The sequence below is a fragment of the Silene latifolia genome, chromosome X (genome assembly GCF_048544455.1).
Source record: "Silene latifolia isolate original U9 population chromosome X, ASM4854445v1, whole genome shotgun sequence".
Taxonomy (NCBI): domain Eukaryota; kingdom Viridiplantae; phylum Streptophyta; class Magnoliopsida; order Caryophyllales; family Caryophyllaceae; genus Silene; species Silene latifolia.
This window is the reverse complement of record NC_133537.1, coordinates 333,880,099-333,902,097: the sequence shown is the minus strand read 5'-3', so window position 1 is coordinate 333,902,097 and position 21,999 is coordinate 333,880,099. Positions and strand designations below refer to the sequence as shown.

The 21,999-nt window shown below is 37.6% G+C and overlaps 1 long non-coding RNA gene across 1 annotated transcript; it reads left to right on the top strand.

Annotated features, from left to right (window-relative positions):
* Positions 1-2,428: 2,428 nt before the first annotated feature.
* LOC141622348 (uncharacterized) lies at positions 2,429-3,920 on the top strand. Its single transcript, XR_012532938.1, has 2 exons — positions 2,429-3,213; positions 3,674-3,920. It is a non-coding gene; the product is annotated as an uncharacterized LOC141622348 (long non-coding RNA).
* The last annotated feature ends 18,079 nt before the right edge of the window (positions 3,921-21,999 follow it).

The window sequence follows — 21,999 nt, the reverse complement described above, 5'->3', positions numbered from 1 at the left end:
AACTCTGATAATTATAGTTGATTCGAGCCAACAAGCAATAAACAAGACAGGTGATTTGTGACATAATGTAAACACGATCATTAAACAACACAGTTTAAATGACAGTATGATGTTTAAGAAGTGAGTTATCCATGTAGAGTACAAGACATATTAATAATAAGAGGTACACCAGAAATTAGCGGTTTAAATAAGTCTATTTTATTCTTTGAAAAAAAAAAATCAAAGCACCCTATAATCAATTAAATATATAAATTATAAACATGACATTTATAAAATTACAAATTCTCATTATAGATGGGGCATTTCCCTCTATAGCTATAAATGGGCCAAACATGACATATATAACGTACATTACATATATTTTTAAAGATTTTTATAATAACAATGTTTTAAAAGCAAGCCCGCACAAAATTGCGCGGGTTAAAAACTAGTACACATTAATCTCATCACATTACATTATTAATAATTATACCCTTTTTATTTTCCCCTCACATTTTCTCTCTCTAATTTCTCTCTACTATTTTCTCTCAAATTATACACCTCCATTCCGACCTCCTCCAATATCACATAATCTATCCGATTATTATTTTGTGTTGCGTACTACTACTTCAATTGTGTACAGTAACTGTTGAATGTACGTGTACAGTATACGACTACTTTTATACTTTCATAATTATTGTACTACAAACTTGGACTTTTCAAAAAAGTAGGGGTATAAGTGAGACTCATATTAGAAAGGTACAAGTGGGAATTTTTCTTTTTTTGTTTCCATTTCAATGTAGTACATCATTGTACATAAACAATTTACTCAAGACATACCTGCAGAAAGCCACCATCAGATTGCCATCGACGATCACATCAGGAGACGGCCGTAACACATCCGCCGGGGACAATAGAAAAACCCAAACCATCCCACCCCTATTAACCCTTAATTAATTTCAACATAAATCCTAATTAAAATATGATACAAAATTATTACAAAGAGTCAATTTAATCAATGTATATATATAAAAGAGGGTTTTTTCAGACACCGTGAGAGACTCCAACTTTTTTGAACCACTTATTTACTTTAAAAATATTAATATGTAGAATTATATCTCAACAATTGTATATTTATCAAAACAAAAACAAATTTTATTTTATTGAGATGATAGAGTTATATGGGTTACAAAGATCATCTACGAGTGAAAAATTGTTATATGTACAAAATACCAGGAAAAAAATCAGCAAACAAAAAAAAAATCCCTATAAAATATATGTGCAATAAAATAATATAAAGTGCATTTGAGTTTTAGATCTCCTAAGCTAAAACAAACTCTAATTGTGTAAAGATGGCTAAAAATTAACGTGTATATATACAACTTCACCCATCCTTTTCATAACCCTATTTTTCTCATGTGTATATATTTTTATTTATGTTCTTATCATTCTTTTTTTTTTTTCTTATCTTGCTAAATTGATTTATTATCTTTGGAGATGTCTATTTCTATAATCTAATACTGGTTCTTTTTGTTTGAATTTTTTTTAGATCTTTTCTAATGGTTTTTTTTTACTTTATGCGCAGGTAGTGTCTCTTTGTGAGTTTAATGAATCAAACCTCGAGTCTCAAGAATTAATCAAATTCTAAGGTATTTTCTTATATAAATACCTGACACTTTTCTAATGTATAATATGCCCTTTTGATGGTTATTTTGATTAAGCGTAAATATATAGCCTAACTAGTTTTATACCCGTGCACAAAATGCACGGTGATATTTACACTTGATATATGCTACTAATGCAAGGAATGAAAAATAACAAATTGGTAAATACGGAATGTGTAAATACTGCTATAAAAAAGAAAGAATTGTTAAAATTAAAAAATGTTTACAATACGATTCGAAAAACACAAATATATAAACCAAGTGGTGTTAGTCCAGTGATAGCGAGTTAATTTAGACCTTAAAGTTTGCAGAAATGTAGGAGTTGAGAGGTCTTGGGTTCGACTACCAGCTGAGGCGATGATCACTGCAGCCCCTGAAGAGGGTGACTTACATGGTACATGTGGTTGTGTGGGAATGCATGGTCCCGGGGGATTTAACTCTCTCATCATAAAAAAAAACACAAATATATGAATAGCCTTAAAAAAGGCTGACTTTGTAAATATTAGAAATTTCATGGTGAAGTACATTAGTTGTGGTATTAAAGGTATGTTTATTGCAAACATAAATTTAAATTTTCAAACTTCGTTTTCTTGTGACCCTAAAAATTGGCATCTTAAAGTATAAAAATGACCATGATTTAAAACTGGTCTTAGAAGATAGGTGCTCACTTGAGTAACGACATTTCTAACATTACTGGAACGTATTTTAGTTGAACAATTTAACTTTTTGCTCTTGCCGCCTTCACCTATAATTAATTGGGCCCGATTTTCATCAATTAACAAAAATTACAAATAAAACACCATAAAATAATGGGTCAATGTATAATATATTTTACAAAAATTCTCATATATTGCTTGCGACAGATTAAATAATATCTATGTGAATAGATAAGACAAAAGAAGAGTGCCTCAAAAATAGCATTCTGTTTTGTCTCATTTACCTACATAAATAATACTCCTCCTATTCACAATAAACCTCTCATTTCATTTTGACACAAAAATTAATAAAACACACCACCATATAAATAAGTTTGAACCACACAAATACATTACCCCACCATACAATTAAATTTAGACCAAACAAACACTTACCAAAAAAGAAAATAGAAAAGTTATTGTGAATAGACGAAAATGAAAATAGGGAGTTTTATCTTGAATCGCAAACTTTTGAAGTAATGTATAAATGTCTCTCTCGCACTTTATGGTCATAAACCAAATAATATAATGGGTCATACACTCATACACAATTTGGGCCGTTCATACCAAACCCACCCACTCATATCATTCAACCCTAGCTATAACACCAAATGACGCCTCCCTCATCCTCACATTCAAACAAAATCACAACCCCCATCTTCACCTCTCATCAGTAATACACTCCCTCATCCTCACATACAAAAAGATAGACGTCTCCCTCAGTCCCTCTCACAGTCTCACGCAGTCATGCCGCCATTATTTTGCCCCTCATTATGTCCTTTAGCACTTATCTGCCGCACTATAGGAGATCATAAATCAATCGGGTTCGAAGAAGATGAAGAAATGAGTTCATAATAACGGCGATCAACATCAAGGTAAACAAACTTAATTTCAACCTTTTTTTGATGACATGCGATTTGATTAGTGTCTGTAATTTGTCACAAATAATGTTAATTTACTTAAAACAATACCGATTGAGTGGCTTAATTAACCTAATGTTAATCCTATAATTTTCGGTTAATTTTGATGACATCCACCAAATTTGATTAGTGTCCTTAATTTTCACAATGTAAATTTGCATGAAATAGATTTGCATAAAACGACTTCTCAATCTAATTGATGTTTTTTTATTGTAATTAACATTATGAGGTTAATTAAGCCCATTTAATTCTCATATTAATTCTTTGTAAAACCCATATTTTTTCTTTTTTCTTTTTAAAAAAAAAGTACAAATATTTTTTTTTTAAATTCGTTAAAATATTTTGGTGTATAGGAATTTTATTGTTATGAATCTGTTTTAATTGTTATTAACACTTCTGGTTTTTTGGTGTATAGGAATTTTATTTGTGTAGCTATCAAGACGGAAATCATAACAAATGATTTAGTTTTTGATTTATTTTTGTAATTATATTCAATTTGTAATTTTTGGTCTTAGTATTAGGATTTTGTAATCATAATCCTTCAGAAATTATGATTTTTAATTGTTTACACTTGTATAAATTATGTTCGGGGATTTAATATGGGATTTATTATAGTATTGTCACTGACCATATATAGTATAGTATATGGTTTTTATTATGCACATGCTCTGCTCTGCTCAATGAAATGATCTTCCGAGCTTAATTAAATCCCAGTGAGAACGTGGGTTCCCATTCAACAAATTTTTTTTTACCCACTCCTAAAAAATAGGAACCAATAGGAGCCTTCTAAAGAACCTAGCTTTTATACTAGGTAGATGTTTGAGAAAGTGGAGTGGCGTGTTGAGAAGTTGTGACGAGGATGCAGAGAGAAGACACCTTAAATAACATGGTTGTTGGCCAAATTTACATTTTATTGTAGATTATATATGTACATTCAGCTTTTTATCTCTTTCTTTTTTTAACCCATATATACATATTGCAAGTTTTCTCAAATACATTTAACTCTATAGAGTTGTGGGATCAGGTCAGTCAGTGAGTTTAACTGTACAAAAGCCGATTTAGTATGCAATAATGAGTAATTGAATATTTAATTCGCTATTTGGTTATTCAATGAAGCTAGCGAGCGTAATCAAAGTGAAGCCCGATTTCGAAAGAGATACTTGAACCCTTGAAGAAAAGACGTAAAAGCAAAGAATATGAAGAAAGATGGAGCGATCCAAAAAATTGAAGATCGCATAAATGATTAGTTTAATGCAATTTGTAATTAAACTTTAATTTTAGTAGCAATAAAATAAGTTTAATTAATTAAAAATAAAGATGATAATAATTTGACATAATAATATTTTCTAATTATATATCAAGTATATTAGCGGCGTACATATTTTTTAGCTTATTATTGTAAAGATCGATACAATACGAGATGTTATATTACTCAAAAGCAGACCAAAATATTGCTTAGATAAGTCATTCTCACTATTGAAAAAGACACTTAACTCTTTGAGTCTTCCGTAAAAAGTAAAATATAAGTAAAAAGAACAATAAAAATGAAGATAAGTCGCTCATTTCTTCCCTCTTTCCTTTTTCATGGTAGTCGGATTTTCTTCCTCTTTCCTTTCATGGAAATTATGTGATCCAAATTCATTTGCATGTGGAGTAGAGTGTTTTGTGTGGTCCAAAATCATTTTCTTATTTCTTATGCAAAATGGAAGGGGAAGAAATGAGCGGCTAGGAGGGAGTATTACTTTTGAAGATGGATGGAAAATAGTATAGGAGAGTGATAACGAAATTGTAATTCGAATTACAAAAGTTCTAAATTTTTTGGAACGTTTTTTAAATCTTAATCCAGCTAAATAAATAGAACTAGACCAAATAAATAGAACTAGACCTGGTAAAAGCAACCCGATCCGATTGACCCGATCCAAAAAGGCTGACCCGAGACCCGAAGTGACCCGAACTACATCACCCGAATGTGACCCGACCCGACCCCGAACATGACCCAAGCTTTCTTGACCCGAACTGGTTTGACCCGAAAATGACCCGATTTGAAACCACCAAACCCGAAAATGACCCGACAAAATATAACTCTAATTGAACCGAAAAGACTTGAAATGACAATTTCTTTATTATTCATTGACCAAAAAATGACCAAACCCGAAACAACCCGACCCGCTTGACCCGGAACTGACCCGACCAACAAACCCGAAACAGACCCGAAACCCGAAATGACCCATTCCGACCCGAGTTAACCCGAAATCAATGAGAAACTCGAACTGACCCGACCCGAATTGACCCGACCCGTTGACCCGTTTTGCCAGGTCTAAATAGAACCCTCCAAAAGTTACTAATAACGACTACCGTTTATACGTGACTATACAAAATCTCATATTTTATATAGTTGATAATAATATATTTTCATGCAACGAGTTTTCAACTATTTTAAAACACTAGAAAAAAAATCATTAAATAAAAGATAAATATTTATGAGTCCTGATGCTACATAATTCCTATCTTCTTAGATCATGGCAAATAATGATGAATTTCATAAGAGCAAGGATGGCAACTGGATATTTATATGCACATATATCAGTTTTCAATTCATTGGTGGTTTTTACGTGTTTTAGTTTAGATTTCTAATTTTTCCTTCTCCATTATAGTTTGCTTGGAAAAAATTATAATCAGGTGAGCTTGCAAAACACTAATTTGTAATTACAGATTAATTGAGCTTAAGTTTTCATTACACATTAGGGTGTGTTTGGTCAGAGTTTTCAAAATATTTTTGAATGGTCAATTCATTCATATTTGGTTGGATTATTTTGGAGTAGAGTTAGATAGCTGATAGATTCTAATTTCATTAAAACACCTTAAATTTCATAAACAAGTTTGACTTTATTTCAGGCCAGAGTCGTGATTAGTATGTCTTGTCTTAGTCCTTGTCTTGTCTTAGGATTCATCTTATCAGTCTATTTTATTTTAAATATTGATATTTATTCAACAAAAAGTAATAGCCAATGAAATCGATGCAAAGAAATAGCCAATGAAATTGTTTCAAAAGTTCCTCTTTTACGTTTATATATATTGATTGATTATTATTATTATTATTATTATTATTATTATTTATTTTAAATATTGATATTTATTCAACAAAAAGTAATAGCCAATGAAATCGATGCAAAGAAATAGCCAATGAAATTGTTTCAAAAGTTCCTCTTTTACGTTTATATATATTGATTGATTATTATTGTTCTTATTATTATTATTATTATTATTATTATTATTATTATTATTATTATTATTATTATTTTTATTATTATTATTCCTCATTTTCGATTGAACCAAACAAATACAAACAAGTGTGTAACTCTAACACCACACCTATACGGTGTTACGCTCCATTTTAATCCATTTCCATTATTTTAATCATCAAGTGACCTTAAAGTCAAGAGTTATTTTACAAAGACTTACGAAGTATATTTTTTTCAAGTGCAAAAACTTACATTTTTTTACCAGCTCACTTAATTAAAATAGAACACTATTTAGTTACCGTGCAACGCACGGGCATGGAATCTAGTTAGTAATAAAATGGATTACTAAATTATATACTTATAACCTACTCCATGGTGGAATAATCATTCGTAATTGAAGAATTTGAAGGAGGTTGAAGGATTCAACAAGAGAAAGAAGAGAAAATTAGGTGTGATTTTTTTAGTTGAGGATAAACAAATGGAAAATATGGTATAGCGAAAAATAAATTCCGATTTTTTATTATTTGCTGTTCGGGGATTCTAATGCGGAGTAATAGGTTTCCAGAATTCCAGGTAAGGCCCAATACGATAGTGCTCGAGATAAACTTGGGCTTGGTTATGCTAGATCACTCGAACTGAAACTTTTTTTTCTTTGGTACATATGAGGGCATAGCCCAAAACTAAGTAATTAAACGAGGAGTAGCTACACCCATAATATCTTCACGAAGGATGGATCGAAGAGCAGAAGGGGGAGCATCGAGATGCATGATAGTAGTAGACGACTGGACTCCTTGATTGGCTAACCAATCACTTGCTTTATTAGCTTCTCGAAAGACGTGTAAGAGCCTGACTGTCCACCCGGGATCATGGATTAGACCTTTGCATTTAGTGACGAGATGACGGATACTATTGCTGACGAGTTCGTCTTCCAAAACGAGCTTTACACAAGTAGCATTGTCCATATGAACAAGGAGTTTGTCAATATTTAGCACCTTCGCTCTTTCGAGTCCTGCAGCAAGTGCCATCATTTCCGCTCTTACTGAGGTACATACACCGGCAGAGAACAAATAGGCTGAGATAAAGTTACCAGTTTCGTCCCTAAACACTCCACCACAACCAGTTGGACCCGGGTTCCCTTTAGATGCTCCATCAGTATTGAGGAGGACCCACCCGTGAGGAGGAGGATGCCAGCGAATGTAGACTTCTTTGCGTAAGGAACCGGTAGCAGGGATAAACAGAGAGAACTTGTCAAAAGTATGCTTAGAGGACTCGAATTGCTGGTGAAGTAACTCAATCGGAAAAGTCGGGTTCTCATGAGACCGTCCAAAGGCAACGTTGTTTCTCCATCTCCAAATCCACCAACACGTGATTGCAAATTTCATGGACCAATCTTGCATCCCCGTGTTTAAATTATTTGTAGCATTTGAAGATATCCAATCCGAGACACTACAACAAATAAGGTCAAAGGCGACCATATAAGGCGACTGAGAACAGTCGCCATTAAGAATATAGCGACTAAGGCCCGTCGCCCGCACTTGGTAGCTAGGTTTAGTCGCTTTTGGCGACGGGGCTTCGTCGCCAAATATGGCGACGAAATTTTTTAAAGCGGGCGACAGAAACCTGTCGCCAAATTGGCGACGGTTTTTGGTCGCCATTTTGGCGACTGTTTTTGGTCGCCAATTTTGCTTTTTTTTTAAAAAAAAAAAAAAAAAAAAAGTACCAGATCAGGAGAAGAATGACGCTGCAATTATTTCGTTTCATCACTATTCTTCACGAAATAACAACAATAACAACACAAGCTTGAAAACAAACCATGGTTATAGGACATCAATTAATTTACATTTGCTCATTTCTATATCAAATTTAAATTTACATTTACATTACATTAACTTTACATTCCATTACAATGAAACTTAACATCAAACTAATTACAATCAAACTACCAACAACAATACCAATTCGAATAACACAAAAAAAAAACAAATTACCGACACGAAAAAACTAATTACATCCCTTTCTTTCTGGCCTCTTCTCCTTCCTCTCGTCGTCGTTGGCGTGTCCTGCCATTTGTCGGCTTGTCGTCGACCAAAATACTTTGAAATTTGTTACTTTGAAATTAAAACAAATGAAATTGGTATTTTTGTAGGTTTGGGTAAGATTTGGTAAAGGATGAAGAAATGGTAAAGTAAAAATAAGATGAAGAAATGGTAGATTTAATAAAGAAGGAAAAAAGAGTAAAGTAGAAAATTGAGAGAAGAGGGAGATGGAACGACAATCAGTGAAATGAATGAGGGGAAAGGAGTACTTTTTTGATAATAAAAGGAAATAAAAGAGAATATGGGGTTATGTGGGGGAGGTGGGATCTTAATTGTCAAAATAAAAAGGCGCGTGAAAATGGCGACGACAATCAGTCGCCCGAATTATTTCGCCAAAATAACAGGCGATTGGCGACCGTTTATGGTCGCCAAAATGGCGACGAGAAGTGGTCGCTAAATTTGGCGACTGTTTTCGGTCGCCAAATTGGATAATTTTCGGTCGCCAGTGGATTTCGTACAGATTTTTGGATAAAAAGCAACAGTCGCCAAATTCGCGACTGTTTTCCGTCGCCCGAGTTTTTTTTCCTGTCGCCAAATTGGCGACTGTAGCTTCTCCGTCGCCTTTCTCTTGTTTTCTTGTAGTGAGAAAGACGAAAGATAGAAGGAGGCAGAGGAGGCAGAAATACCAAGAGCAGACCGGATTTCACGCGAAATAGGACAATAATAACGGAGGACGTGATCCATTGTTTCCTCCTCTGCTTGACATCGCGGACAACTAGGGTCGTCGTCTGATAAGTTACGTCTGACCCTATTCACATTACACATAGCTCTTCCATGTGCAGCCAACCAAATAAAAAATTTGATTCGTTGTTGAACCGGCAGCTTCCAAATGACGTGCCATTGAACTTGATTGACCTCCGGGAATGGGTCTAAGGCTTTGATAATATTCAGGGCAGACTTGATGGTGAACTTGCCATGAGACGTCCTATTCCAATAGAGGGAATCCACCAAATTGGGGTCTGATGAAAGCGAGAATGAAGCGATCTTCAGTAGGCTATCTCTTGGTAAATAGTTGGCGAAAATGTCCCACTTCCAACCAGTTGCCTCGTCCCACATATCACTGATCGTTGCTCCAAGTTGAGACTCCGGGATAGTCATCACTGCCCGGTCAGATAAGGTGCCTTCCTCGACCCAAGAGTGGTCCCAAAAGAGAGTTCGCTGGCCATTCCTTACCGCTGAAGTTGTACCCTTGATAATATTATTAGCTTGCGATGAGATACCCGCCCACACATTAGACATGTTAGCCTTGGATTTAAACATATCAACGTCACACCTTCCATTACAATATTTGGCTCGAATTACACGTGACCAGAGACTTTGTGGTTCCGCTAAGACTCTCCCAGTTTCGTTAAGAAGGCTGCGTTGGCTTGGCGAGATGATGTAATGCCGAGACCTCCCGTTGCTTTAGGTCTTTGAATAGTTTCCCAAGAGATGAGGTGAACCTTTTTCTTATTCTCGTCACCTCCTCATAAAAACCTTCTAGTTTTTTGATCCAACGAATCGCAAGTTGTCTGAGGTATCTTCGCCGTCTGCATGCTATAATTAGCCATGGATGATAAAGTGGACTGGACTAGTGTGTGTTGGGGTTGGTGTCCTTAACAGTTAGTGCAAGGACTTGTAAACCTCTAAAAGGATCAAAGGGCATACTTTGGTATTATTATCAGTTGATCCACGTTTATCAATAACGGTTGGCTTGCTAGATAAGTTTGACGTTATTGTCATACAGATGGCGGTGATCAACTGGTCCCTAAAAGTCACACCTATAGGATACGTTCGAGAGATGTGACGGTATGAAAATACTGTCATGTAGATGCCAAAATTGACTAACCAGTTAGTCCGAGTTATTTGACTAGTAATTAGTCAAACACGTGATGTTGAGATATTATATTCAATACGGATTAAATATCATGGGCTAAGGCGAATTAACCAGTTAATTCGTGAAATTAAATATACGTGATTTATATTTAATTAAATGTATATTAAAATAATTATACAATACTGTTTTGTCGGACACGTATTAATAATTCAGCTAACCCGTATTATTAGCTGATGCCTTAATTTCCGATAACCGATAACAGTTTATAATACAAACCCGTCATATACATTTTAGTATTTAACGAACCGGACCTCGAGTTAAAACCAAGAGGAAGTGGAAGCCCACTTCCCTGTGTGGGTCACGGCTCTCGGCCGAAGAGGAGAACAAAAGGAGACCTCCTCCTTCTGTTAAACCTAATCATCATTTGAGAGAAAATTAGGGTTTCGAAAGAGCATTCTTCTCTGTAGAAACTGAGATCTCACATCTCGACAAAACTCACAACAGTTCTCCCTATATTGCAAGGCAATCGGAGAACACTGTTCTAGCACAAGGGCATATCACGGACAAAGTCTTGGGTGTTACAATTAGGAGGAAATCTGGTTTGATTTACTTCTTTCTTACGCCGTTCAACAAGGACCCGAGGTTATTTCTTGTTCCTTATCGTTTCCTTGTATTTATCGTTTTATGACTATAAATTGCATGTTTAAATTTACGTTATAGTCCTGCAATTTAAGGGTAGTATACGGATATTAACCCACAAGTGGTATCAGAGTGGTTTCCCCGACTAGAGAGTAACTCAACTGATAAAACGAATCCGTATCCGAGCATGGCCATGCATTTCAGTTACAGCTCCTCGAGTGGCCCTGAGAAATATCGAGTACCTGATAAAGGCTGAATATTTCCTTCAACTCGACTCCTTCCGATCTAAGCACGCATGAAATGACCCGAGAAAAATCTACTTGGCCCCCTTGTTACGGATGACCGTGAGAAAGAAACCAAAGTCACCCAAAATCTGCCGTAGTCTCAAGAGACAGTCGATAGTCAAAGAATCGACTCTTAGGATCACCATGGAGGTCCTATCCACGACCGGGCAACGAATGTTATAAAACATTTAGGACTCCACGTCGATGTCACAATTGTGTCCTACGAAATATCTGTATAAATCGCCTCTGTGATTGGTCACCAACCTGTTGACTTATGGCTCGTTGAACCCACCATCAACCAACGTCACGAGAATAATTGCCGAGTTATCGCTCATGTGGGCAATTAAGGACTAACAAGATATGATGTTTGTTCAATTCACTTTGTGGTGTTCAAAATTGTCGTACAATTCCACATGAAAAACAAAATATATATATAAAATATCAAAACGATGATGTCGTATAGAGTACAAAGGAGAATGAATCGATCCATAAAAGAGTACTACAACTCAAGAACACGTTTGATTCCCATGGAATTTACGTGCCCTTCATGCTTATCTTGTCGTAATGCTTTAGTGAGAGGATCCGCTATGTTATCATCTGTAGCAATCTTTTCTATCACTACTATCTTTTGCTCCACGTAATCCCGGATTAGATGAGCTTTCCGTTGTACATGTCTAGACTTGTTGCTAGACTTAGGCTCCTTAGCTTGGAAGATGGCACCACTATTGTCGCAATAGATGGTGATCGGGTCATTCGAACTAGGCACTGCAGATAGTCCATGTAAGAATTGACGCATCCATATCGCTTCCTTTGTTGCTTCGTACGCGGCATAGTACTCGGACTCGATCGTAGAATCTGCTTTAACAGTTTGTTTCGAACTCTTCCAGTGATCTGCAGCGCATTAAGAGTAAAGACGAATCCAGATCGAGATTTCGAATCATCTCGATCCGTTTGGAAGCTAGCATCTGCGAACCGATTCGCATAGCGTTTGAGAGCCTCCATAAGTCAATGCCCAATCTTTAGTCCTCCGTAGGTACTTAAGAATGTTCTTGACAGCCAACCAATGTGGTTCACCTGGTTGCTGTTGGAATCGACTTGTCATACTCAATGCATATGCCACGTCCGGACGTGTGCATATCATGGCATACATGATTGATCCTATTGCCGAAGCATAAGGAATCCGTGTCATGCGCTCTTTCTCTTCCGGTGTCTCGGGTGCCGAGACTTGCTCAAATGCACCCCCGGGACATGGGAAGGAACCCCTTCTTGGAGTTAGTCATCTTTGAATCTCTCTAGGACTTTGTCTATGTAAGACTCCTGACTGAGAGATAACATCCGTCGTGATCTATCTCGATAGATACGGATGCCTAGAATTCTTTGTGCCTCTCCCAGATCTTTCATCTGGAAATGGTTTTTCAACCATACTTTCACCGAAGTTAAGAGAGGTATGTCATTCCCAATCAGGAGTATGTCGTCAACATACAATATTAGGAAGACAATCTTGCTCCCACTCGACTTGATATATAGACATGGTTCCTCGACCGATCGAGTAAATCCATTGTCTTTTATCACTTGGTCGAAGCGATGATTCCAACTCCTTGATGCTTGCTTAAGTCCATAAATGGAACGCTTAAGCTTGCACACTTTCTTAGGATGTACTGGATCGATGAAACCTTCGGGTTGTACCATGTACAACTCTTCCTCCAAAAACCGTTTAAGAAGGCGGTTTTCACATCCATTTGCCAAATTTCATAGTCATGAAAAGCGGCAATCGCTAAGATAATCCGAATGGAACGCAAAGATAACTACGGGTGCAAAAATCTCATCGTAGTGCAAACCTGGCACTTGGGTGAAACCTTTTGCAACTAGTCGTGCTTTGTAGATATCTTGCGACCTTCCACGAATGCTTTATCTTGTAAAGCCATTTGCATTGAAGGGGACGAACCTTAGCGGGTAAGTCAACAAGATCCCACACGTTGTTCTCATACATGGAGTCCATTTCGGATTGCATGGCCTCAAGCCATAGCTTTGAGTCAGAACTGGTCATGGCACCTTTATAGGTTGCGGGTTCACTACTCGTTAAGAGTAGAACGTCATCTATGTCATGTTCCTCGACCATACCGATGTATCTGTCCGGAGGAATAGAGACTCTTCCCGACCTCCTAGGTTCCTCAGAATATTCACTCAGCAGGGATTGAAGGAATTGGTTCCTCCAATAGTTGCTCGGTATTTGGTTCTGGAATCTCCGACAGGTCGAAGGTTCTATCACTCTTTGCAGTCTCGAGAAATTCCTTCTCTAAGAATGTCGCACTAGCCGCAACAAAAACACGTTGTTCGGTTGGCGAATAGAAGTAATGACCAAGTGTTCCTTTAGGATAACCTATAAAGTATGTCTTGACCGATCGCGGGCCGAGCTTATCTTCGTGTCTCCACTTGACATAAGCCTCGCAGCCCCAAACCCGTATAAAGGACAAGTTGGGGACCGTTCCCTTCCATAGTTCATATGGAGTCTTGTCAACACTTTAGACGGACTTGGTTAAGTATTAGAGCGGCCATAAGAGCATAACCCCATAATGAATCAAGTAAAACCGTGTGACTCATCATGGATCGAACCATATCAAGTAGTGTTCGATTTCTCCGTTCGGATACACCGTTCACCGAGGTGTTCCAGGTGGAGTCAACCGTAGGGCAATCCCACAATCCTTTAGGTGTTGATCAAACTCGTGAGAAAGATACTCGCCACCACGATCCGAACGCGGTGTTATTATCTTTCTACCCAATAGGTTACGCACCCTATTTTGGTATTCCTTGAATTTCTCAAAGGATTCACTTTTGTGTTTCATTAAGTAGACATAGCCATATCTACTCAAATCGTCCGTGAAAGTGATGAAATACCTATAGCCTTCTCGTGCGGTGATTGACATAGGACCACATACATCCGTGTGTATGAGCCCTAATAGGTCAGCAGCGCGCATTCCAACACCTTTGAAGGAAATCCGAGTCATCTTACCGATGAGACATGATTCACACGTGCCAAATGATTGAAAATCAAAGGCCGAGATAGCTCCATGTTTGATGAGCTGTTTTTTCTGGCTTCTCATTAATGTGTCCCATACGGCAGTGCCATAGATACGTTTGATCTTTGTCACCAACCTTTAACTTTTTATTCATTACGTGTAATTATTTCATTGGTCTGATCTAAAACATAAATTCCATTCATGGAAACTGCCTTGCCGTAAATCATATCGTGTAATGAGAAAATGCAAGCATTGTTTTCAATTACAAATGAAAAACCAAGTTTATCAAGCGCAGAAACAGAAATAATGTTTTTAGAAAGACTGGGTACATAATAGCAATCATATAATGATAACTCAAATCCGCTAGGAAGCTGGATCACATATGTCCCCTTGGAGATGGCAGCTACTCTTGCTCCATTCCCAACACGCAGGTCCACCTCACCCTTTACGAGGGGTTCGATGTTTCGGAGACCCTGCACATGATTACACAGATGAGAACCACAACCAGTATCAAGTACCCAAGTTCCGTAACTTGCGTGGTTAATCTCAATCATATGAATAAAAGTAGAAGAGAGAGAAGACATACCAACAGTTTAACACGACCGCCTTTAAGTCCTCATGATAAACAGGACATGTGCGTCTCCAATGCCCATTCTTGTGGCAATGATGGCATTCCATGTTATCACTCTTGCTCTTTGTCATGCCTGATGAGTTACTCGACTCACCAGGACCACTCTTCCCGAACCCGACTTCTTGAACTTCGCCTTACCTCATCGTTAGGTTTGCCGGAGCTTTGCCCTTACCTTTCCCTTTGTTTGACACAACGAGGACATCCTGTTTCGAACTCCCGCCGCACTTCATGTCCTTCTCGGTCTGTACGAGGAGGGAGTGCCATTCATGGGGAGTTTTCTTCAAATCATTCATATAGTAATTCGCTCTGAATTGCGAATAACCATCGTGGAGTGAATGAAGAATACGGTCGATAACAATATTCTCGCGATGTTACGATTAAAGGTCTCCGAGTTTTTCGACATTCTCAATCATGCTGAGAATGTGTGGGCTAACCGGTTGGCCCTTCTCGAGTCTCGCATCAAAGAAGCGAGTGGTATGCTCATAGGTCACGATTCTCGGTGCTTTCGAGAATTCCTTAGTGAGCGTGGTGAAAATCTTGTTTGCACCTTGGGCTATGAAGCGTTTATGCAAATTGGGTTCCATTGCAAAAATAAGTACGTTCTTTACCGCACCCGCTTCTAAAGCGAAATCGTTATACTTGTCGATTTCGTTAATTCCAAATGGGGCCTGGTTTAACGGCATGGGCTCAAGCGGATATTTGAGCTTTCCGTCGGCCAGCGCAGCATTCCGTAATCTTGCCTCCCGATCCATGAGTTGGATCCATCATTCTTCGATCGAGTAGACCGATTCATCCGATTCATGAAGATCCTAAGCCAAGACTCACGGTCCAATGTGGCACTTGGCATTGGGTTATCACTTGAACCACCATTTGATGTTTAGCGATTTAAAACGTGATCTACACTGAAAAAGAAAGAAAAGCAAAACGAAATAAGCAACTCATCGAGGTGATTTAAGTCTATTTTAAAATTCATTTTAAACATGTAGACTCTCCCACTTGCATAATTGATCTCCCTCAAGAATGATACAAGTGATCCCAAGACTCAATTTCGTAAACCGATAAGCCAACTGTTTAGCTAATTCTTCCTTAAGAACTCTTGGTCGATAGATTTCCGTAAATCCTATCTATAGTCCACCATGATCACAGGATCGTATGAGTGACCATAGTGTTGAGATAAAATAGGTCAATCGGTTCCAACTTACCCGACGTAGAAGGGGTCATAGTATGCCTACCGACGAAGAAGGGACTCATTGGAGTTTGACCTATAAAGACTGTTCTCAATTTTAGTTTATACGAGGAAGATCCCATCAACTAAATTATAATTCATTTTAAGTGAACGAATAACTAGCGTCTGTCGTGAATGAATTTATTTGGATGATGGCTTAAAACGTGTGACATGAGAATGTCAATGAAAACTAACTCGTGACCTCTATATGTGTCAGTTTTCATGCAATAAATTAGGTGGTTTGGTTTTTAGGCGGAATATGATGCATATTATCGTTGCGAAAAATAAATAAATGAATGCAAAAAACGTAAATAAAAATGTCCTAGTGTGGCCTATCCTAGTAAAAGAACATAATACAACTTTGGAATCCACCGTTGGACCCGAAAAGCTTGTCTTGATGTTCCATCTTGATCCAAGTAGCGGGAGTGAGCATCCGGTCTCCATCTTTGGTCTTCTCAAAAATTACAATTAAAATTACAAATATAAACCTATTTACATTCTAATTAAAACTGTAATTACAAGTGAAAAATCCAAAACGGAGATACAAGATCTCAAAATACAACCAAGACCGTGTTCCATCATTACGGTAACACGTTCTACTAAGGCCACACTAAGTTACAATCGCTTGTAAAATTAAATACGTAATTAAAAGGCATTCACGGCATTCAACAAAACGATAAATAAAAATGCATCAACTAAAACAAATTCATTCGTGACATAATTCTGTAATTATGTTAAATTTATCCAAACCACCTTTTAATGATTAAAATTCGTGTGATAAAACCGCTTCTATCATTTAATTTTAATCTATTATAATCCGTCATTTTAAAAACACTTTAAAACAACTATATGGGTACGTGAGTGAACCGATTCACTATTAAGCGAGTGTACTATATCCGGATAAAGTACATATTAAAGCCAAAGGAAAATTTAAAATCAAAAGAAACAAATTTTCAAAGTCATTAAGATTTTAAATCCTCGATCCAGGGACATAAGTGCTCGATCGAGGAACTATAGGGCTCGATCGATCAACGCAAGTTGATCGAGAGGAATGCTAATCAGGAGGTGCTCGATCGACTAAACTGGTGGTCGATCGAGTACCTATATCAAGAACACTACTCGATCGAGTACGAGGACAACTCGATCGAGCAGAGGGGTTTTGAAAGGGGTCGATCGAGTACAACAGGGACTCGATCGAGAAAAAGTTTTGACACGGGTCGATCGAAAACATCGGACTCGATCGAACAAAAACAAGACAAAAAACAAAGACTCGATCGAGTAGAAATACGCTCGATCGAATGCAAAAGTGGCTGAAAACCTCTGGAAAAACCAAAACCCTCGTGAAAACAAATTTCGAGACAAAAACAATTGCAAATTAGATCAAAATTGCATCAAAACAAATTTGACTATTTACAAAACATGACATATTGTTATAATCTCCGTATAAAACAACAATATGCAAAAACCAAATCGAGAAAGATGATAAAACCGTGTAATACATGACACGGTTTCAACAAAAACAAAACGAAAAAGATGAAATTGCCGTGTAATACATGACACGGTTTCAAGCAAATTCTGCCGTGTATACTGGGCACGGGTTTTTAAGCACAAAAACATCGAGAGCAACCGTGTAAACAAGACACGGTTCCCAAAGCAACCATAAAAAAACGCAGCAAATTAAAATAAAAATTTCTGCCGAGTTAAAAGGATGGCTGCCGAGACAAAATTTTTAACCAAAATACATCGTTTCAACAACGTTTTATGAAAAACACATGAAAAATTCACGTGGCCTCGCTCTGATACCACTTGTGGGTTAATATCCGTATACTACCCTTAAATTGCAGGACTATAACGTAAATTTAAACATGCAATTTATAGTCATAAAACGATAAATACAAGGAAACGATAAGGAACAAGAAATAACCTCGGGTCCTTGTTGAACGGCGTAAAGAACAGAAATCAAACCAGATTTCCTCCTAATTGTAACACCCAAGACTTTGTCCGTGATATGCCCTTGTGCTAGAACAGTGTTCTCCGATTGCCTTGCAATATAGGGAGAACTGTTGTGAGTTTTGTCGAGATGTGAGATCTCAGTTTCTACAGAGAAGAATGCTCTTTCGAAACCCTAATTTTCTCTCAAATGATGATTAGGTTTAACAGAAGGAGGAGGTCTCCTTTTGTTCTCCTCTTCGGCCGAGAGCCGTGACCCACACAGGGAAGTGGGCTTCCACTTCCTCTTGGTTTTAACTCGAGGTCCGGTTCGTTAAATACTAAAATGTATATGACGGGTTTGTATTATAAACTGTTATCGGTTATCGGAAATTAAGGCATCAGCTAATAATACGGGTTAGTCAATTATTAATACGTGTCCGACAAAACAAAGATTGTATAATTATTTTAATATACATTTAATTAAATATAAATCACGTATATTTAATTTCACGAATTAATCTGTTAATTCGCCTTAGCCCATGATATTTAATCCGTATTGAATATAATATCTCAACATCACGTGTTTGACTAATTACTAGTCAAATAACTCGGACTAACTGGTTAGTCAATTTTGGCATCTACATGACAGTATTTTCATACCGTCACATCTCTCGAACGTATCCTATAGGTGTGACTTTTAGGGACCAGTTGATCACCGCCATCTGTATGACAATAACGTCAAACTTATCTAGCAAGCCAACCGTTATTGATAAACGTGGATCAACTGATAATAATACCAAAGTATGCCCTTTGATCCTTTTAGAGGTTTACAAGTCCTTGCACTAACTGTTAAGGACACCAACCCCAACAAGCTCCCACTTGTCCGTACAAGTGTATGTGCAATGACGTTATCCGCACTAACTGGAGGACACAAGCCCCAACAGTGTGGTCCGACCCGCTAAGGAGAGATGCTTGGTACTCCAGCCGGCTAATCTTTGATTGAACCGTTCAATAATAATAGAAAAAGTATTTCTCGTTACTCTACCATTAATAGTAGGCATGCCCGAATACGAGCCGAGATCATTAGTAATGTCGAAACCCAAGGAGTTCGAAATAGCGTTCTGAACTTCCAAATGCGTATTAGAGGAGAAGAAAACACGAGATTTGGCAATACTTACTTTCTCGCTTGAAGCTCGACAGAAGACGTCTAATACTTTAGAAATAATGATTGCTTGATCAACATTAGCTTCCGCGAATAGAACCATGTCATCCGCAAAAAATAAATTAGATATTTGAGGGTCATCTTTACATACCGGGATAGGCTTCCATTGATGACTTCGAACCTCCGCGTCAATAAGTTGTTGCAATTTCTCTAGGCACATTACAAAAAGGTATGAAGAAAGGGGATCTCCTTGACGAACTCCTCTCGAAGGTTCAAACATTACTGTTGGTTCTCCGTTTCACAACAGCTGCATCCTAGAAGTCGTGACACACTCCATGACCACGTCGACCAGGTAGCCGGGTATACACATATCGTTAAGTGTATCTCGAATAAAGCTCCAGCAAAGGCGATCGTAGGCTTTTTCAAGGTCTATTTTTATTGCCATGTAGCCCCTATTTCCCTTTTTCTTTCTCATGGTATGAATTACTTCCTGGAAAACCACAATATTGTCGGAAATTTGTCGGCCTGGCACAAAGTGTGTTTCCCTTTAAGAGGTATGGAGTAAGCTGTTTTCCATTTTTTTTTTTTTGAAATAGAAGAACCATTTAATTAATAGAATGTCATACGTCACTTACAAAGAATAAGTATAATAAAAAACGAATCTATTAGAAACCAAAGAAAAATAAATTTCTCGTAAACTAGGGATCTCAAACCATGATCTGACAATTCGGCTCGGCCTCGTATTGTTATCTTCATGCAACTTTTGATGAGGGGATCCTTCGTACGATAAATTGTAAAAGGAAAAATACCTCTTACTATTAGTTTCATAGATCGTTGACAAATAACTTGTATCCATTGAATTAATGTGCAACGAACCATCAACGAATTACTCTTGTAATATTTTGATTGAAACTAAATCCAGGATTAACTGGAAAACCCCCGAAATGAAGGACAGAATAAACTGAAAAACAATTTTCCCAAAAAGAGGGACTTTTATTGATTAGATGACAGATACGCATAATATTAATTGAAAGATGAAACAATTTTGTGGCTTACCATTGATTTTTTATCGATGGGAGCCCCGAATTTGATGGATGGAGGATAAGATTTTTTCAGAGAAAAGGGGGAGAGGGTTTTTTTACCGTTGTTTTCCATTTCTTTTGATTACTATGGAATTCGCATTCACTATATACTTTTGATGTGTACCGGTTAGCCACTCGGGGTGACTGTCCCAGACCGTGCCTGATGTTACATTTTTCCAGCAACCTGCTCTTCAGAAATCATCTATTCAACTGTACCTGACAAAGCATGTTGATTTCATCATCTGAACGTTTCAGTAGTGAAAAATGCGTGAGATCAAATTTCGTAAAAAATGGAAAGCTATAAAACTGTTAATTCAATAAGACCAGGGAATATCATGATTTGCTTTAAATGCCAAAAGACAAGGTCCCTTAGGTTGAACCACTCATTTTGTTGTCTTCATGACCAATATACCACCACCCCAGGTAGGGGTGATATTCAGACGAGACAGCTTGCGAGCAATTCCTGATTGATTCGGTCAAAGCTCAGCTCGTGTGATCTCAGCTCCTATGAGTATGCGAGTCTCCTATAAAACATTTTAGAGGAAGAATGAGGTCATGCACAAATGCTGGAGAGTCACAGTGTGAAGCAGCACTTGGAACCTGGAATCGAAGGCCCGACTGAGAGTAAGCTCAACAAAGTCGCGAATTTCAATCAGAAACAGAACCTGCTCAGTTCATGCAATATTATACAACAAAATACAACATCAGTTCATACAATATATGCAATAAAAATGCAACTCTCGTAGGCGCTAGATCTTGTCCATTCAGATGTCTGTAATAATCATGATTAATAAAAGAATAAAAGAATTCCTCGCTTCTGCCTATGGACATAGCTAACACCACCCTAGTGAACCACGTAAATCTGCATGTTATTTATTTGCGGTCTTTAGTTCTTTCTTGCATCCGTTAAAACATGAAGAATGCCTATTAGGCAGTTAGGCTATTAGCCCATATAGTATCAGCAATTCTGTAATCGTCTCATTGACGCAAAACATCAATCACTTGGTGGGCAAGACAATTTAACCTTGATACGAAGAATCTTCAACTACAGACTACAAAAAGGAAACAAGGTATGAATCAATTGAAAATATAATCAAAGTAATAAATGCGTTATGAAATCAACCAAATGAACCAATTGTTGCTACTAATTAAGAGGAGACTTACCTTTTAGAGGATAATAATGATGATGATGACATTTTTGGTGTGTTTGGGGGTGAAGGGTGAGCAATCAAAGCAGGGTAACTACAAGTCTACAATTAGCGGGGTAAGAAATTCAAGTTTGGGAAACTGTGGAGGGGAAATCGGCAAGAGGTTGGTCGATTCGATCTCGAGTTTGGGTAAAACCACAACTTTATAGGATTTTTGGGTTATCTTTCGGTCAGAAATGGGTTGTTGAGTGGGGGTCGGCTCGCGGTGTGGGTGAATAACGACATGGGGAAAAACCGACTCATTGGTGGGCGGTGTTGGTGGTGGTAGATAGCGTGAGGTGTGGATTGTGAAGGCCCGTGTATGAGGTCAGGCCGACGAAGCTACTTGGGGATGTGACCCGGGCCCGACCCATGCGGAGGCGGGCCAGCTGGCGGGCGTCTACTATTTTGTACTCTCTTCGCATACA